This window comes from Stegodyphus dumicola, chromosome 1 (genome assembly GCF_044657685.1).
Source record: "Stegodyphus dumicola isolate Sdum_Otavi_A_Nest chromosome 1, ASM4465768v1".
NCBI lineage: Eukaryota > Metazoa > Arthropoda > Arachnida > Araneae > Eresidae > Stegodyphus > Stegodyphus dumicola.
In genome coordinates, this window is record NC_140768.1 from 74,294,851 (window position 1) to 74,310,714 (window position 15,864).

A 15,864-nucleotide genomic window follows, 5' to 3' on the forward strand; every position below is an offset into this window, starting at 1 on the left:
TTAGGCCCGAATATTTTGTGAACAGAGGATATTTCACGAATATTTATAAGCAGATTATCCGATAAATATGAAATCTTCTATACAACTAATTATAATAAGTCGTAATACTACTAAGAGGAGACAGTAATCCATTTGATGAATTAGAATACTCTTCAAGAACGTCCATTTTTCCCTTTGTTGAGAATATTTGGAGTAAACAGAGATTTTCTTTGAAGTAATATGGTATCTACAGGTGGTCTTTAAATTTTTATTCCTTAGCAGTGTACTCTGCAGGTTAAAAGTAATCCTACATTTATTAAAACTGATTTCTTTCTTGCCTTCGAATGTCTCATTATCTACTTATTACAATATGATTTCTTTTGAAACTCTTAGCATAAATCAATGGTTTTTCAAGCTTTATCTAACTGGAGAGCCCAATAAAACTATTTTCTGTGAAACCCTGACCATCCGCAGAAAAGGTGGATATTAAAAAAAACTAGCAGAGAACTATATCAATGTTGCGAATACTCTGTTATAAAAATGGAATGGTTATGTTAGGTTATTTGAATATGGTACAGCCGAGAGGGCTATCTGCCTAAGATGAGGGATACCTTCGTGGATGGCTTTCTGAGAAAAACTGGCTCCTCTTTGCGTTACACATAGGAAAAACCACGAAAGCTAACCACGTAACCGGCCTGAAATCGACCTCAAACCAGCTCGAATTACTAGTGTTCAGTGGTCCACTCTGCCGCAGATTAGGGCGAAAAATGAAAGGAAAATCATTATTTCTTTATAATGTTTTACTGAACTGCTTGAAAATAAATTTAATAAATTACAGTTGTTAGTTATTGTATTAAGTAAGTTTAATGTCTGGAATGCAACTGCAATTTTTATTACACAATATATTAAACTATGACTCTATCGATGTGTAAGCACATTTAACATTCGATATTCACTTCGTTTCTCAATTTTGTTTGTTGTTGGTAGATAGGTTGAGTCTGAGGTTTGACTAAAATGAGTTCCTGCTAGTATTTAATATTTAATATCAAGTTCTGTTGAGATGTAATTAATTGCTGTCTTTCCTTCGTTGGTGAATGTAATTAGCGATGCAGTCTTACTTCAGGAATATGCTTTATCCTCTGTTTAAGTTATATGTATGCTGCCATTACAACCCGAGTTTCACGCTCTACGGTTCCCCGAACGCTTCATGAGATAGGCTCTATTCCAGAAGACCTGCTGTTTACGTCCCGCTCACTGTAATACACAAGTGAGCCCGTTTAGAATGCTGCAGACAGCATGCGCCTTGGATCAGACTTCAGTAAAGTAGTACCTTAGACCAGACTTTACTATTGTTTTCACAGCTGGGTCGAAATTTTGAGAAATTCGACATAACGTGCAAATTCTCTCAATTTCGCACCACGAATGTATATATTTCCAGTATTGATATTAGCTCAAATACCAATTGTTTCATTTTATTTTGCTATTGTTTGTATTGAAGACTATGATGATAGGTTTATAGCAATCATCATATATATTATTTCTATAAAAAAATTCCTTTTTTCCCTACCTATACAATAAAACTTAGTGAATCTTTCTCAAAGAACTACAAAACAAATCAAGAAAGGAGCTTCGAGCGATATCATTGGGAGATATAGGACAGACTAGAGGGTCTAAAATTGATCAGTACTGAAGAAATTTTGTATGAACTTATTATAACACGGGTCTAAGTAGACAACAATTTATTTAAATCAATGAGATTTTAAAAAAATTATTAAGATATGCGTTTCTTGCTTTTAAATCGCTTAGTTTGTTAATAAGTAACAGACAGAATTGTGTACGAAAGCTGTATCTTAAGTTATTAAATTAAAGCTATGATACGCTTTGCGGAATAGCAACATATGGGCGCCTGGAAGGCGGAAGTTATTTCCATCAGTATCAATACATGGCTTTTAAACAGTCAACCGCCACTGTGAAAATGTGTATAATTTTGATCTCATGGCTGCAAGTGAGCAGTCGGCTATTGAAAGGGATTGCTTCCTCTATTTGTCAATATTTATCATCTTCTTGCTCATCATTACAGCATCTGTAAACGCTTAACGAGATTTTCAAAGCCTTCCAAAAATCTCTGTGTTGGAGGGTACCGTGTCATGTCGTACACTTGAGACCGTGCAATCTGAAATGTAATAACAGTGTCTGTTTCAACAGTACTTAATCTTTTCTCGTCTTCTGTCAATCTTTCCTGATAAAATGAATCAGAAATACCGGTATGAATTGTAGTGGCCTAAGTATTCATAAAATTATTAGTTTCAAGCATATGATTTTAATATCAGGGCACCAACGCGCAGTTAGAAGCGCGTTTTTTGCGTTTTTCAAGTAGAGCCAAAAAGAAGCCTTTTTTTCAGCGTGCTCTAGTGGTGTCTCAGCTTGTTCGAACATTAAACTCGTTGACATTTTATAAGAAATATTGTGATTTTTTTATTGAATGATCATCTCAGAAAAATGCTTAGGTTTTTATTTATAAGAGAAAAATTAAATGGAAAAATGGAAAAAGCCCTAAAAACATGCCAAAGTATCTGGACGTTTTTCAATTTTCATTGTGAAGAAGGCCTGCGATGAGGTGACAAACCTAAAATTTAGATTCAGAACCTTAGAAACATACAAAACAGGGAAGGAAAAAAAAACTTTTTTTTTTTTTTTTTTTTTTTTTTTTTTTTTTTTTTTTTTTTTTGCAAAGCTTTCATTGACTGGACTACAAGTGGATTTAAGAAAGAATAGAAACACTCCAAAGTAAGACATAAAATTAGGCTGAGCAACAACCTTGTGTTTGGCATAGATTTTAGTCAAGAGTCTCAAGATTTCGAGAGCAAACATGTACAGATTAGAAGCAAAGAAATCTGTAATGATGGGAAAGCCGCAGCTTTATTTCTCACCTTTCCGGTATACTGCAAAAAGGGATAAAACAGTTTCTACTTCTTTCGCGTATAAATACAACCATGGATTTCCCTTCGTTGAAGATTGCTTTGCTCCTGATGAAGAGGGACCTGTACCTAGTTTCCCTCGAAATCGATAAACTCTTGACTAAAATCTACGCCAAGCACAAAGTTGTTGCTTTGTCTAATTTTATATTAGTGGGTTGTTACAATATTCCCCTGAAAACCTGGTAAGTTACAAGAAGGTGTTAGTTGTCTGCATAAACACACTGTTTTAAATGTCACCACAAGGCACAATTTTCAAGTGCTAAATCTGGTGATGGAAATATTGTTACCTGTTATTTTAGTAACAGAGTTATTTCAAACATTATACGTGTGCACTGTGAGAGACGGGCAAGTTTTTTAATAGAATTGCCGCAGTATTTTGAAAATTAAAACAAAAACATTTTAATTCATATATTTTAACTCAGTTATATTATGTAACTATGATTTGGGATTTAGGTGCCTTTGTAGTTACGAATGGCCTTATTGAATAAATATATTGATATTCTGGAAAAAATGAAAGGTTGTATAAATAGTGAGTTGAATGGAATAATTAACTAAAATTCAATATGACTGCTTCTGTTCCAGAAGAAAAGTGTTTTAACTTGCACATATTGTTTTTGCTGGAATTATTTTCTCAAAATATATTAGGCTTATAACTTTAGTTTTGTTTACTTGTACATATCCAGAAGCAGCTCGTAAATTATTTACATACTATAAAATAATGGATTTAAATTTCCTGCATTTGCAGTTTTAGCAGCTTTTAATTACTTTATAAGGTATTTCTACAGCCTTCTGGGCATGTCTTCGTGGTGTGGTGGTCTGCACGCTGAGTTCGTATTCCAGAGGTCCGTGGTTCGATTCCTGGCGAGAGCGTTGCTAATTTTTCATACCTCTTGCTTCCAAAAAATACCTAATGTCTCTACAACTTAAGTTAGCTAGTAAATCATTTTTACTACAAGGTTTAGATAAGTTCATTAGGTTAACATAAATTGAGAATGGATATTTTTATTAAAAACCGTATTTTGATTGCATTATGCTAATGAGACGTTTTTCTCATCCAAAATCTGTTTTGTTTTTGCCGTGATTAACACGTCAGGTTACAGGTTAATTGAACACCCAGAAGTTACCGAAGAAAACCGAAAGCAAGGTATATAATTTCATATAATAGAAAAGCAATGGATCTCTTCCCAAATTTGAAATTAATATTATACTTCTTTTAATGTATTGAATTAAAAATGGTGTATATAATTATTTTTCATTCGATTATTGCAGAGTCTTAATCGATGCTGACATTACCTAGATAACTCTTTTAAACGCAAGCTTAGTTTTAAAAGTACACAAGTATCATTAAATTTCTCAATTCCTTATTTTTAATTTATTAGAAATAGTTTTAATTTATAAATTACCCTATTTTTGAAGAAATAAAAGGAAATTTGCTGGAAATAGTTTAACTAAAAATATAATAATTGTATTAAAACATTTTTCTATCCTAGTTTTGAAAAAGGTGTAGAAATATGTTAAATGATAAAATAAAACACATATAAAAAGATATTCAATAAATTCATCAGGGCTGATCAGTTTTAAATTTCTCCTAATATTAGAACCAAACAAATCATATTTTATATTTTCAAATTCAAGTGTCTCAAAACTTGATTTTTATCCACGTAAGTTTCATTAATATTTGCCGCTTTTATCAACATAAATAAATCACATTTTTAAGGTTTTTCATTATCACCTATCTATATGATGCAACCGATTATAGAACGAGCAAGCTCTCATAATTTAAGTTCTGTCTCCTAATTACTCATTTTCACTTTCAAATTTTTATTCTGTTATTGTAAAAAAGTCATACTATATTCAACTAATTTTAAAACAATTTTATTCGATTACGTGTTCAGGAGATGATAAAATATATGCCGCTCTTGAAGGCTAAAATTGTTTCGCAATTTGAAACGTTTATGAGGTATTTCTCCCGCCTTCTTATGATGCCTTTGTGGTGTAATGGCCAGCTGATATGGCGCGTATTCAAGAGGTTTAAGGTTCCTGTCCCGGCGAGGGTATTGCTCATTTTTCACTTCTACTGCTTCAAAAAAAATCCTAATGTCTCTACAAGTTAGCTCTATTAGTAAAACGAATTAATCCATATTTATCAATAAATAACTAAGATATAAATGTTTTTAAATATATGCACCAATAGCTTTTTTAAATCCTGATAATTATTATAAAAATAATCGCAGATTGATTAAAAATTTTGAAAAATAAAATTCCAGCGTGTACATTTACGTCATGAAACTTTAAGAGACAGAATAAAATCTGACTTTTACATTGAGATATTTTATATTGAGTTTAGCATTAAAATAGTTGCAAACTAAAACAGGAATAACGGACTTAGTAGTTTACGAGTTACTGTTAAGAAATTTAAGTTACATAATATAAAATTATGCATTTAAAATGAACTGTTTAAAATAAAATGTCGAACAATAAAGAAATCAAACTTGCTTTATTACACTCTAAATTAATGCCACGTGAGAATATTTTGTTAATTTAATGAGGAAAAGCGTTATTTATTCAAATTTTAATTATGTGTTTTTTCACTAGATCACTTGCGCAAGAGGTTCGCAACACATATTTCTCGCAAGTGAAGAAACCACAGTTTCCAGTTTGTCTGGTTACGAAATCCATATAGCGAAATATATAGCACTAGTTCAGATTATACAAAATTTGTATTAGGTGAGCGTCCAAATTTGTTAGACGAATTCAATTTAGTCCGAAGCGTAATGAAGATGCAAAATTCGTTAGTAGGAAACAAAATATAATTTATAGTCTAATTAAAGGAATATTTTAAGATTAGGAATGCATTGCAGTTGATTAATAAGTAAATATGATATTGCCTCAGTTATCATCTTAACCTTAAATATATGAATAGATTTATTCTTTAGATAAATTATCTGTAATAAAATGGCAACAAATAGATAACTTAAGTTCTAGAAAATACCTAAAAGCAATTATTATGGGTGCCATTTTATTTCGCCCCATGATAGTTCTGAATTAATAAAAGATATTTGTACGACATGATTTCCCTTTTCTGCGTGTGTTGTTAAAATAAATACATATTTTTTTCGAATGATGTTATTTGTCTCGCATATACAACACATAAAATATTTCTTCGTAATTTTGACAAACAAGAGGTGTTTGAAAATCAAATTCATATTGTTTACGAGGGAATTAATCTCATTTAAGAAACAGAGGCTTCAAAAGAAGAATTGCCCAATTGTCAATACAAGGCGAGCTCTAATCACATTAGTCATTCACGGCAAATTAAACGAGAAAGAAAAGCATAGCTGCATTTTTAAATTTAAGACCTGTTCTTCGTTTAAAATGCAGTATTCTTTCTTTCTCGCTAACTTCGCAAGAATTGCTAATCAGTGTGCCCTTTATTAATCCTCCAGCCGATGAATGATTACTCCCTACAACAACAGGACATCCGTTTTATCTGCTTCTCCTTGAATTCTAATCAATTAAACACTTCTTAGATTAATACTTGTACCAAGACTTGCCAGGTACAGAACACGTGCTATTAATAAAGCCATTCTGCCTCTGCCGCTGAAAACTCATTATTCTCTGCATTAATCACACGGCTGCTATTCTTGAAACGACGAGGAGGCCAGGATCTTAATTTTAAGTAGGCTTTATCCCGGCACGTTCTAGGTTAAGATTTTCGCGACAGATATAAAACGAATTTTGATGACCGGCGTGGTTGTAAATGCGTCGAGACTGACGGTTTTAATTTATATGTCTTCAGCACATTTTGTTTCAAAAGACATGAATGGAATTTCAAAAATATTAAAAACTCATGAAGGCATTGGAAGATAATAACTATAGTTACCATTCTTTCGGTTATATATTCTTCTTGAATATAATTTGGTGACCTCTTCTTTCAATTCTCAATGATATAAATGGGTTAGCAAAATATGTGAAATTGTGAACTGAAGTTTCACTATATATATATATTGCATTTATTGATCGTTCAATTTATGCTTTTGCCTTCCATGTCTCATTAAACAAAGTTTCGAGGAAGTAAATGTAACTCATTCTTTTATTTTTAGTGCATTTAATCCTTGTTCTTACGAAACAAATGATTTAAGAATTGTTGTTGTTCACAAAACTTTCTTTCATTTTTCTATCGGTAAAACTTAACCAAGATTTTTTTCTTACAGTTATAAGCAATTAAACTATTAAAAAACTATTAAACAGGAACTATTGAGAATAATTATGCTTTAGGGGAAATTTTAGGAGGGAATAAAATTACCAAATAGTTTTAATTATTATGCCAAGCAAGAGAGTTGGCAATGAAACTAAGTTAAAAAACAATAGAACCGAACAACTGAAAATATAAAAACAAAATAAGCGTATGAAAATTTTATACCATGCTGCCGCTTACAAGGTACAGTGAAACATGAAATCATATTTTAACAAAAACTCTAGCAATAATTTTGTTTCATCCCACTCTTTTCTTTTATTAATGATGAGATTACACGGATTATCGAAACTGGTAATTAAATAGTTAAGGGATTTGCACCACATTTGAATTATTGGTAATTTAACAACATTATTTATTACGTTAGTTAAATATACAAGGCGCGCCCATACAGTAACCGGAAAAATTAAAAGACCATACGATAAAATAAAAAGGTGAGATAATAAATGTCTTTTAAGAAAGAGTGACATCTCAACTCTTGTTAAGTCCACTTTAAACTGGTTATTTTCTAGTCTGCGTGTAAAAAGGAATCATTTTCATTTACTAAAATTGATTCGAGATGCAACAACGTTATAACATTAAGTTTTGTTACAAATTAGGTAAACCTGCTATCGAAACATTAGAGATGATTCGAATAGTATATGGAGCATCATTATCAAGAACATAAGTACCTGAGTAGTGCAACCGCTTAATTTTAGTTAAACATCTGAAAACGTGGAAACGTTATGCTCGATTCGTGCCTCGGATTTTGACATAGCAAAAAAGAAGACAGAAAAGCTTGCTGTGAAGATTTGCTGACTACTGCGAGACAGGACAACAATTTCTCAGATTAATATCAGGAGAGGAGACCTGGTGTCTGCTTTTCAACCCAGAAATAAAAAGGCAAAGTGAACAGTACTTACATATTAGCGCAACCACCTTAGCTCAGTTTCGCGATTTTCACGACATCCCGTGTACACAGCGATTTGTTTTCACATAAAAAGTATCGGAGACTTACATAAACACGACATGGAGTCCAACCTAATGTTATACAGCATTGTCTCCATACAGCATTGTCGGTACAACAATATTTTTACGAATTTTGTAGAATTAGGTAATTTTAGTAGAATTATAAGTAAAATTGTTGTATTTTTCTGCGTAATTTAGCGCGAGATAAATTTTAAAAGAAGGCTATGATGGAAAAGTAAGAATATAGGGGCATGTACATTTAACAGTGAGTAATAAGTATTGGAAGTGAATAAATGTAATTGCCCAACTATGTGAGCTGTAACCGTAATTCCACCCTCGTATTGCTTTCCAGTAATTTCGAGAAGCAGAAAGTACTAGAAATATCTCGGCGTCCGGTTGATAACTATTTAAAGCCAAAGAGAGCGTCTGCTCTCAGTTGTTTAGTTAATCAGTTAGTTGTTGTTGTTGCTATTGTTGCAAGTTGCTTGGAGCTGTTGCTGTTCTTGCCAGCTATTGTTGTTACTCGGACTTTAAATTAAATGTTACGTGTATTTTGGAAACGGTTATTACCTATAAATAGTGTTTCGATAACCTGAAGAAACGTTAGAAAATTAGTATAAACTACTCTGGCGGTTATTTTGAATGAGATAGCTGTATTTGAAGGTTAGTAATTTTTTTTTCTTACGGAAGATTTAAAATTTAGCGTTTAAATGTTGTAAGCTTACGTTAGCCTTCTGTCGGCGTTCTTTGTTTCTCTCTCTATAACTCTTTCAGGTTTTCTTCTTTAAAATTATGTAAGAAACATTTTCAGCTGAGGAATTAGATTTTCTCAAAATCTTTTAATTCTAAAATCTCTGCTAATTTATTTAATGATTTTGATTCCAATCCTCATATTCCAAATAGTGTTTATAAACAACCCTTATAGACACTTTTTTTTTTTTTTTTTTTTTTTTTTTTTTTTTTTTTTGTATTGGCATTTCTTATTAGACGCTTTTACTTGTTCACTCCATTATTTAAACTAAAGTAAGAAACATACGCATTTTTCAAAATGTTTACAGGCACACTGTGTTTTCCTTGAAATTAACATCAAATAAAGTTCACCTTCACAAATAATTGAGTATATTTTAGAAAGTATCTTTTCAGTTTATTTCCAGTTTTAGTCTGGCTACCAAAAACCTAATTCTCGTAAATGTAAATATAATATTAGAAAATACTAAAATTTACAGAATCTTTGATTGATTGAGTCAAAAAGTCATATGGTTAAATACAATGTATTCTCTTTAAGAGACCGCGTACCATTCCAGATAATTTTTTTCGTTTGCGGATGCCATCGTCTTATAAAAATTATATTCAATACCAATTTTTATTTATGCTCTTAGAAATACTAGATGTACTTGTCTTGAACAGATTGTCACCGTGAGAGAGTTTAATGTGTTTCTTGAATGGTTGATCATAAACAGATGAACTAAGTTTAAAATATTAATGAAGTAAAGGAGGCATTTGGCCTTCGACAAATTTGATCACCTGATACCCCTCAGTAAATATATGATACTTAAACTTTTATAAAGATTCCACAAAAAAAAAAGTGAATCATGAAAATATTTTCAGTAGCCGAATTAATTAAACGAAACTTTCACAAGCATGCGATCAAATTACTCGTAGGATCAATTACCCTTCTTAAGAACCCTACATACAAACTGTGAAACAGTAAACACAAGTAAATTTTCAAGCGAATTCCATTTACATATCTCAAATGTATCATTTACATGAGAAAAATGATGGCTTTATGTATCTTATATTCCTAACCGTACGAAAGCTAAAATTGGTAATGTTTAAATTAACTTATTTTTGGTCATTTAAATCGAATTCTTTTCCCGTTAGCTTTTCATTAGGTAAGGTGTTTAAGTCATATAATTTGGACAAATTTTTTTAATGTCTTTAAGAAGATAAAAAACAACCTTCTAATTTTATTTGCTTCGTAGAGGACATGGTCAAAAATTTAAATTACGTATCTTGCCGAAAGCTATGACTTGACCAGAACTGCCTTATTCTGAAAGCTTATATTGATTCATTTCTTGAACTGATATCAGAAATATCATCATCCTTTCCATCTAAATAATAAAACCGGCCCATTATTTTATTTTAAAAGTTCTTGAGCAGGATCTTGGGATTGCCTAGTTAAATTTGAATTAGAGAATTTGACCATGAACACTGCAAAGATTTGTACGAGTAAAACCGTAAAAACATAAACAAATATTAACATTTTTAAAACATATTTCTGCTCATTATAGTTCTGCTTTGAGTGACTAAAACTGATTGTATAGTGAACGTCAATCGTATAGCAAGACATGATAAGAAATAAGTTGTTGTAAATCAGCTAATTCAAGGTTTCCCTATATTTAAATGCAAAAGTCTTAATAGGATTATTCTGCATGCTATCCTAGTAACTGATGTTAACAAAATCTCATGAAAATGCTAAAGAAGAAAATTAAAATCTGTTTTTTGTATGACGAATTACAGAGTGAAATTGCCAATACATTTATTTTTCTTACATAGTCGAAATTTTTGAAAAAGAGGGAATTTTCGTGAAGTATAATGTTGTTTGTCACCCCACAAAACTAAAACTAAATCACAGGAGAAAAAGGCGATAAATTTCCCCTTAGATTTTCCCGTTTTTTTCCTACCTTTCTCTTTTAAAGAAAACCAGAATGTAGAATGAGGTTTGACACTTAAATATTGTAAGAAAGAGCATTAAGAAACTGACAGTTTTCTTAGACAAATGTGAGTATTCCTTTTAGCAGTGTAACCAAATATTAATCAAGGAGAACGTATCCAATGTTTTTGCCTCAGAGAAAAATCAATTACCGAATCCATTTTCTATTCATTTAGCAGCGATTTTTCTTCGTCTTCTCTCTTAACAACAAATGAATTCATAATACGGATCTTAACTAAAGTCAGACAGAAGGAAAAATTAACCTCCATTTTTACTAGACCATTATAAAAAACGTCTAAGTATATATCAGAATAATTATGTATCTGAAGATGTTTTAAGAAGTATAAAAAATTCAAATCGTTCTTTTGATATTTTAACTATCATCATTAAGTTTCCTAATTAGTGCATAAAACATATACTGTAGTTCCAGTGTTTATACTGATGTTCAGTTTAAGAACCTTCGGCTATTTTCAAACCTGAAACTTCTCAAGTAAACGTGCTATCTTTCAAAACAAAATTTCCTAGAAATTTTAAATTGTTTTTTAGATTTGAGTGTTCTAAAAATATCGCCTCTCATTTCAATACATTTTTTTCAAAATATTTCTTCTTAAATTATTATTATAATTAAAAATATTTCTTCTTAAATTTTCATTATAATTAATGATGTAGAAACAGATATTTTTCTCTTCTTATATTTCTTTATTTAAGGCATCAGAACTTTCGCGTTTTAACTAAAGGGATTTATAAAATTTAGAAACTATCTTACATTTATTTATAAACACATGCTCATAAGACCTGAATTCGAAACTGGCACATACATTTCACCATTACAAAAAGAATCATTCTAATAAATTAAAACTCACTTTTCCCTAGATTAGCAGAATATTTATATTTCTGAGGATACTCATAGTTAATATACTGAAATTTTCTCGACAAAAACGTAATATCTTAAGCCCCAGCTAATGCGGATTTAGGGCAGGTTGCTCCACTACTCATGTCCTAGCAGATATGCAGGCGACGGTTTCCAGGAACAGAATTGAAAGTTTCCACACCACCAACTTGTTGTTGGATGTGAAGAATGCGTTTGACGCACTCTGGTAGCCATCTATTAAGAAAGAGCTGACGTCCGGCAAATATTTATAAAAACCATCGACAGCTACCGCACGGAAAGGGAACTACTAATTTCCACCAACGAAGACAAAGTTCAGAGGTTGCCCGCAGGGCTCCTGAGCAGGCCCTGATCTGTGGAACTTCACATTCAGACAGGTGGTCAAACACCACTGGGCTCCAGATACTAAACTCATTGTATATACCGATGATGCGGCTATTATCGTTAAAAGCAGAAAGCTCAAAAACTAGAAAAGAACGGCGTAGAGATTTGCAGAAAACTTTTTATCACTTCGCAGGTCGATAAAACTTATCATCTCTGAAACTAAATCTGCAGCTCTTCTTAAAAAAAGGGCATTAACTCCATAATAGCCTCTATCGCTAATAATAGAACAAACATCAAACATTAAATTCGGCCATGAATTAAAATACTTAGGTCTTAGACGAAAAAGAGACCTCACATTGCTATAGTCTTAGTAAACCGCACGGGTGTCCAGATTCTGCTCTCAACTCCCATATATAGAACACATGAAGTTAAACTCCATTGCAAATAAGACAAGGCAGTTTCAAAGTGCAGGGCAGGAATCCATACTTCTAACAGCTTCTCTACACTACGGTAGTAGAGAAGATAGCCATGTGCGTAGCTGAAGTGAATGTAATGTCTGCAGTCTGGGCCTTCCCAATGAGTAGCTGAAAAATCAAACATCTTTTAAGTCTATAGCGTCCCTTCACCCTGACAATAACCAAGGCTTATTGATACGGATGCCGTTAAGATTATTTCCTCTCGGTATGGAACTAAACCAGGAGGCAATAACAGCGAAGCTGCTTGCTTGATCTCTACCAAGAAGTGCAATATTATGGTCATACCTGTAGCCCAGAAGAATAAGAAAAACCTGCGAGACCAGCTCGCATATTTATCCCGCGGACAAAGGCATGGTTTAGTGTATACACAAAAAAAAGCAAACATTACCGCACCTTGCTTAGTCAACTGTACAGACGGCTCCAAACTCGGTATCGAAAAAGAATGCGCATTCATTCACACTGACAACACAAACATCTTTCACAGTTGAGAAAGCCCCCTCTCCGAACATAATAATGTCTTTCTGGAGGAGGCGTTGGCAGTACAGCAAGCAATTGCCTACGTAAATGCATCTTATGATTCTTCGTTATTACTGACGGCCTATCTGTGTTGCAAGCTCTCTGTAATCCTCATCATACGTCACCACTTATCACAAAAATTTAGAGGAGATTAAGATGCAAAGCTGCTCTCTAAATCAGTCTCTGCTGGGTCGGAGTTCCCCTAGGACTTCTGATGAGTTAGCGGGCAATGAGTTAGCGGATGCACTAGAGAAGGAGACAACTAGCACCTTCATTGCATTCCAGCATCTTTTTCCAGCCCCACGTTCCTATCATACGACACAAATTGCAATGTGTTAGCGGATGCACTAGCCAAGGAGATAGCTAGCAACTTTTGTGAATTGCAGCCCCACGTTCCTGTCATACAACACAAATTGCGATGTCAGTTATAAGCACCAGTAGGAATGAAACACACGCCATAGCGGAAGATGAGCTTTCCAGTAGTCACCATCTCGTGAATCTGCTCAGTTCTATAACTTACGCATCACATCAGAAGTCATATTCTTTTCCTTTCTTACTATTTGCGGTCTGCAGTTACAAATACAGATACATGTGTCTGCGTGTCTGAGGGCAACAAGGCAATCTAGATCATGCTTAACTGCTCAACGGCTCACTACATATTTGACAGCCTACAACTAATCTCAGCGCATACAAGCGTTTTATCCTCGGAGTTCCGATGTTACGACGATGGTTATGCAACATAATCAGCGTTATGACAACCTTAGGATAAGAGATCGTTGCCGTTGTGTAGCAACAATAGAACTACTTTCCTTCTTTCCTGTTATATAATTAATATTCATCAGGACTATAATTCGACTGTCTACAGCATTGTACCAGTCTCCTCTTTTTCTGCATTTATGTGTACATAAAATTCCATTTCTTCTGTCCTCCCTACGTGTTATGTTTGATAGTGCTCTGCCTCCTTAAATGATGTGAGTATTTTTGTATATTATATATAATTAAAGTACAACTTCGCGCTGCAGCCTTTTCTTAACTACACGTTTTATGCGTTTTTCATTACAGTGCCCAAGATGATTTCACCTTTCCGCATTCATTTTGCCCTCATTATGTGCATTTCTCAGATTACTAATATCTGCATCATACGACCTCTTTAACAACTACCTGGATCATAATTTAAGTCATGGTATTATAATCTTACTAAAATAAATAATGTTTTACTTGCTGTATATGTGTTCCTATGTTACAGTCGATCTGCCTATACCTCTTTGAACTTGTTATACCTCTTTGCATTATTTTGCAAATATTATGTCTTATCATTTGCACCTATGTGTTTTATATGCCCATTTTTTGATTTACATGTTTGTACAGTGTGCCCACTAAAGTTAGGCACAACTCGCTTAACTGCCGAACGGCTGCAGCTAATAATTATAAAAGTGGTGTCTAAGTATAGTAACTTGGCTATGCGCTACTAGATGAGATAGCTTACAGCATCACCTGGTGCAAAACGGAGTTCGCGTCCCTATCTCGTAAACGATACGAGATAGGAAGAAAAAGTCAATCACAAAGTTTTTGAGCATCGTCGATTTAGCACGAAAAGACACCTTGTGGATATGAATGCTAAACACAGAACGCTCTTTCGGAAATTGTGAGCATTTGTTTGTTTACGATTTCCTAAACTGTGACGTCACGAAACTTGAACGAAAGGAGAAAAGAGTTATCTTTCGGCCTAAAAACGAGCACGTGGCAGAGTGGTATCGCTTGTAATTCATAATCTAGAGGACTGTAGTTCAAACCCCGCGGGGTCCATCCTTGTATTGATTGTCTTTACAGAGTAGCCATTACGCAGATCGAGCGGAATTGTGTCACAAAACGCTTCAACTGAAAGCAACTTGAGCTTGGTGTACGAATGTTTGCATTATGCAAATATTGTATGAAACGTCACACCTGTTCACCTGAGACAGCTATAAAAGAGATATTTCCTCCGGGTTGTATGTTTGTCTTCTCCTGCCACACGTGACTATTGGTCACACCACTGCCACTACCTAGCCTGCCCTCTGTACTCACATTTCAGCATTCGTCTACCTGATGCGCTCCATGAAGAGTGATATCTTAGAAAAACAGGATCAAACATGCAAAATTCATATTATTCGCGGCAGCTTCCTCAGAACTTGGAACTTGGAGGTTGTATGTTGAAGCTCAAGGTCTTAGAGAGATTCTCACAAAATGTGAGATGGTTCTGTTACCGTGAAAGACTGAAATTGGAGAATGTCGACTTTCACCAAATGCGTCGGTGAAAGATCGAATATTGCATTACATTCTTGTACATTCGGACCCTCACCAGTGTATGTCGACAATCACAGATATGCTCTGGTATAGGTCGAAAAGATTGGAGTATATGTACATGCTGTCATTGCAAAAGTAAGTGTTCTACAAATAAATGCAGTTCTAAAAGCAAGGGCTTCTTGTGCAATTCAAAGTGTCCTAATATTTTAAGTTGTTGCAATAAATAAGATTTGAATCACATAATTTAGTAAGTTTTTAACTTCTATTATTTTCCTTTCTCATTTTGAATGTACTGTGTGTTTTAAGTTCTTATATTCTTAAGTTCTTAATTTAAGTCTCAAGTGCGTTTTTTCGGGATTGAATTACGGAGAAGAAAATATAATATTCTTATATGTTCAACATTCACCATTAGCATATGGTGAATGTTGACATTCACCGGTGAAAGTCAACATTCTCCAGATTTCAGTGTTTCACCGTAACAGTTCTACTTGACGGTTCCACTT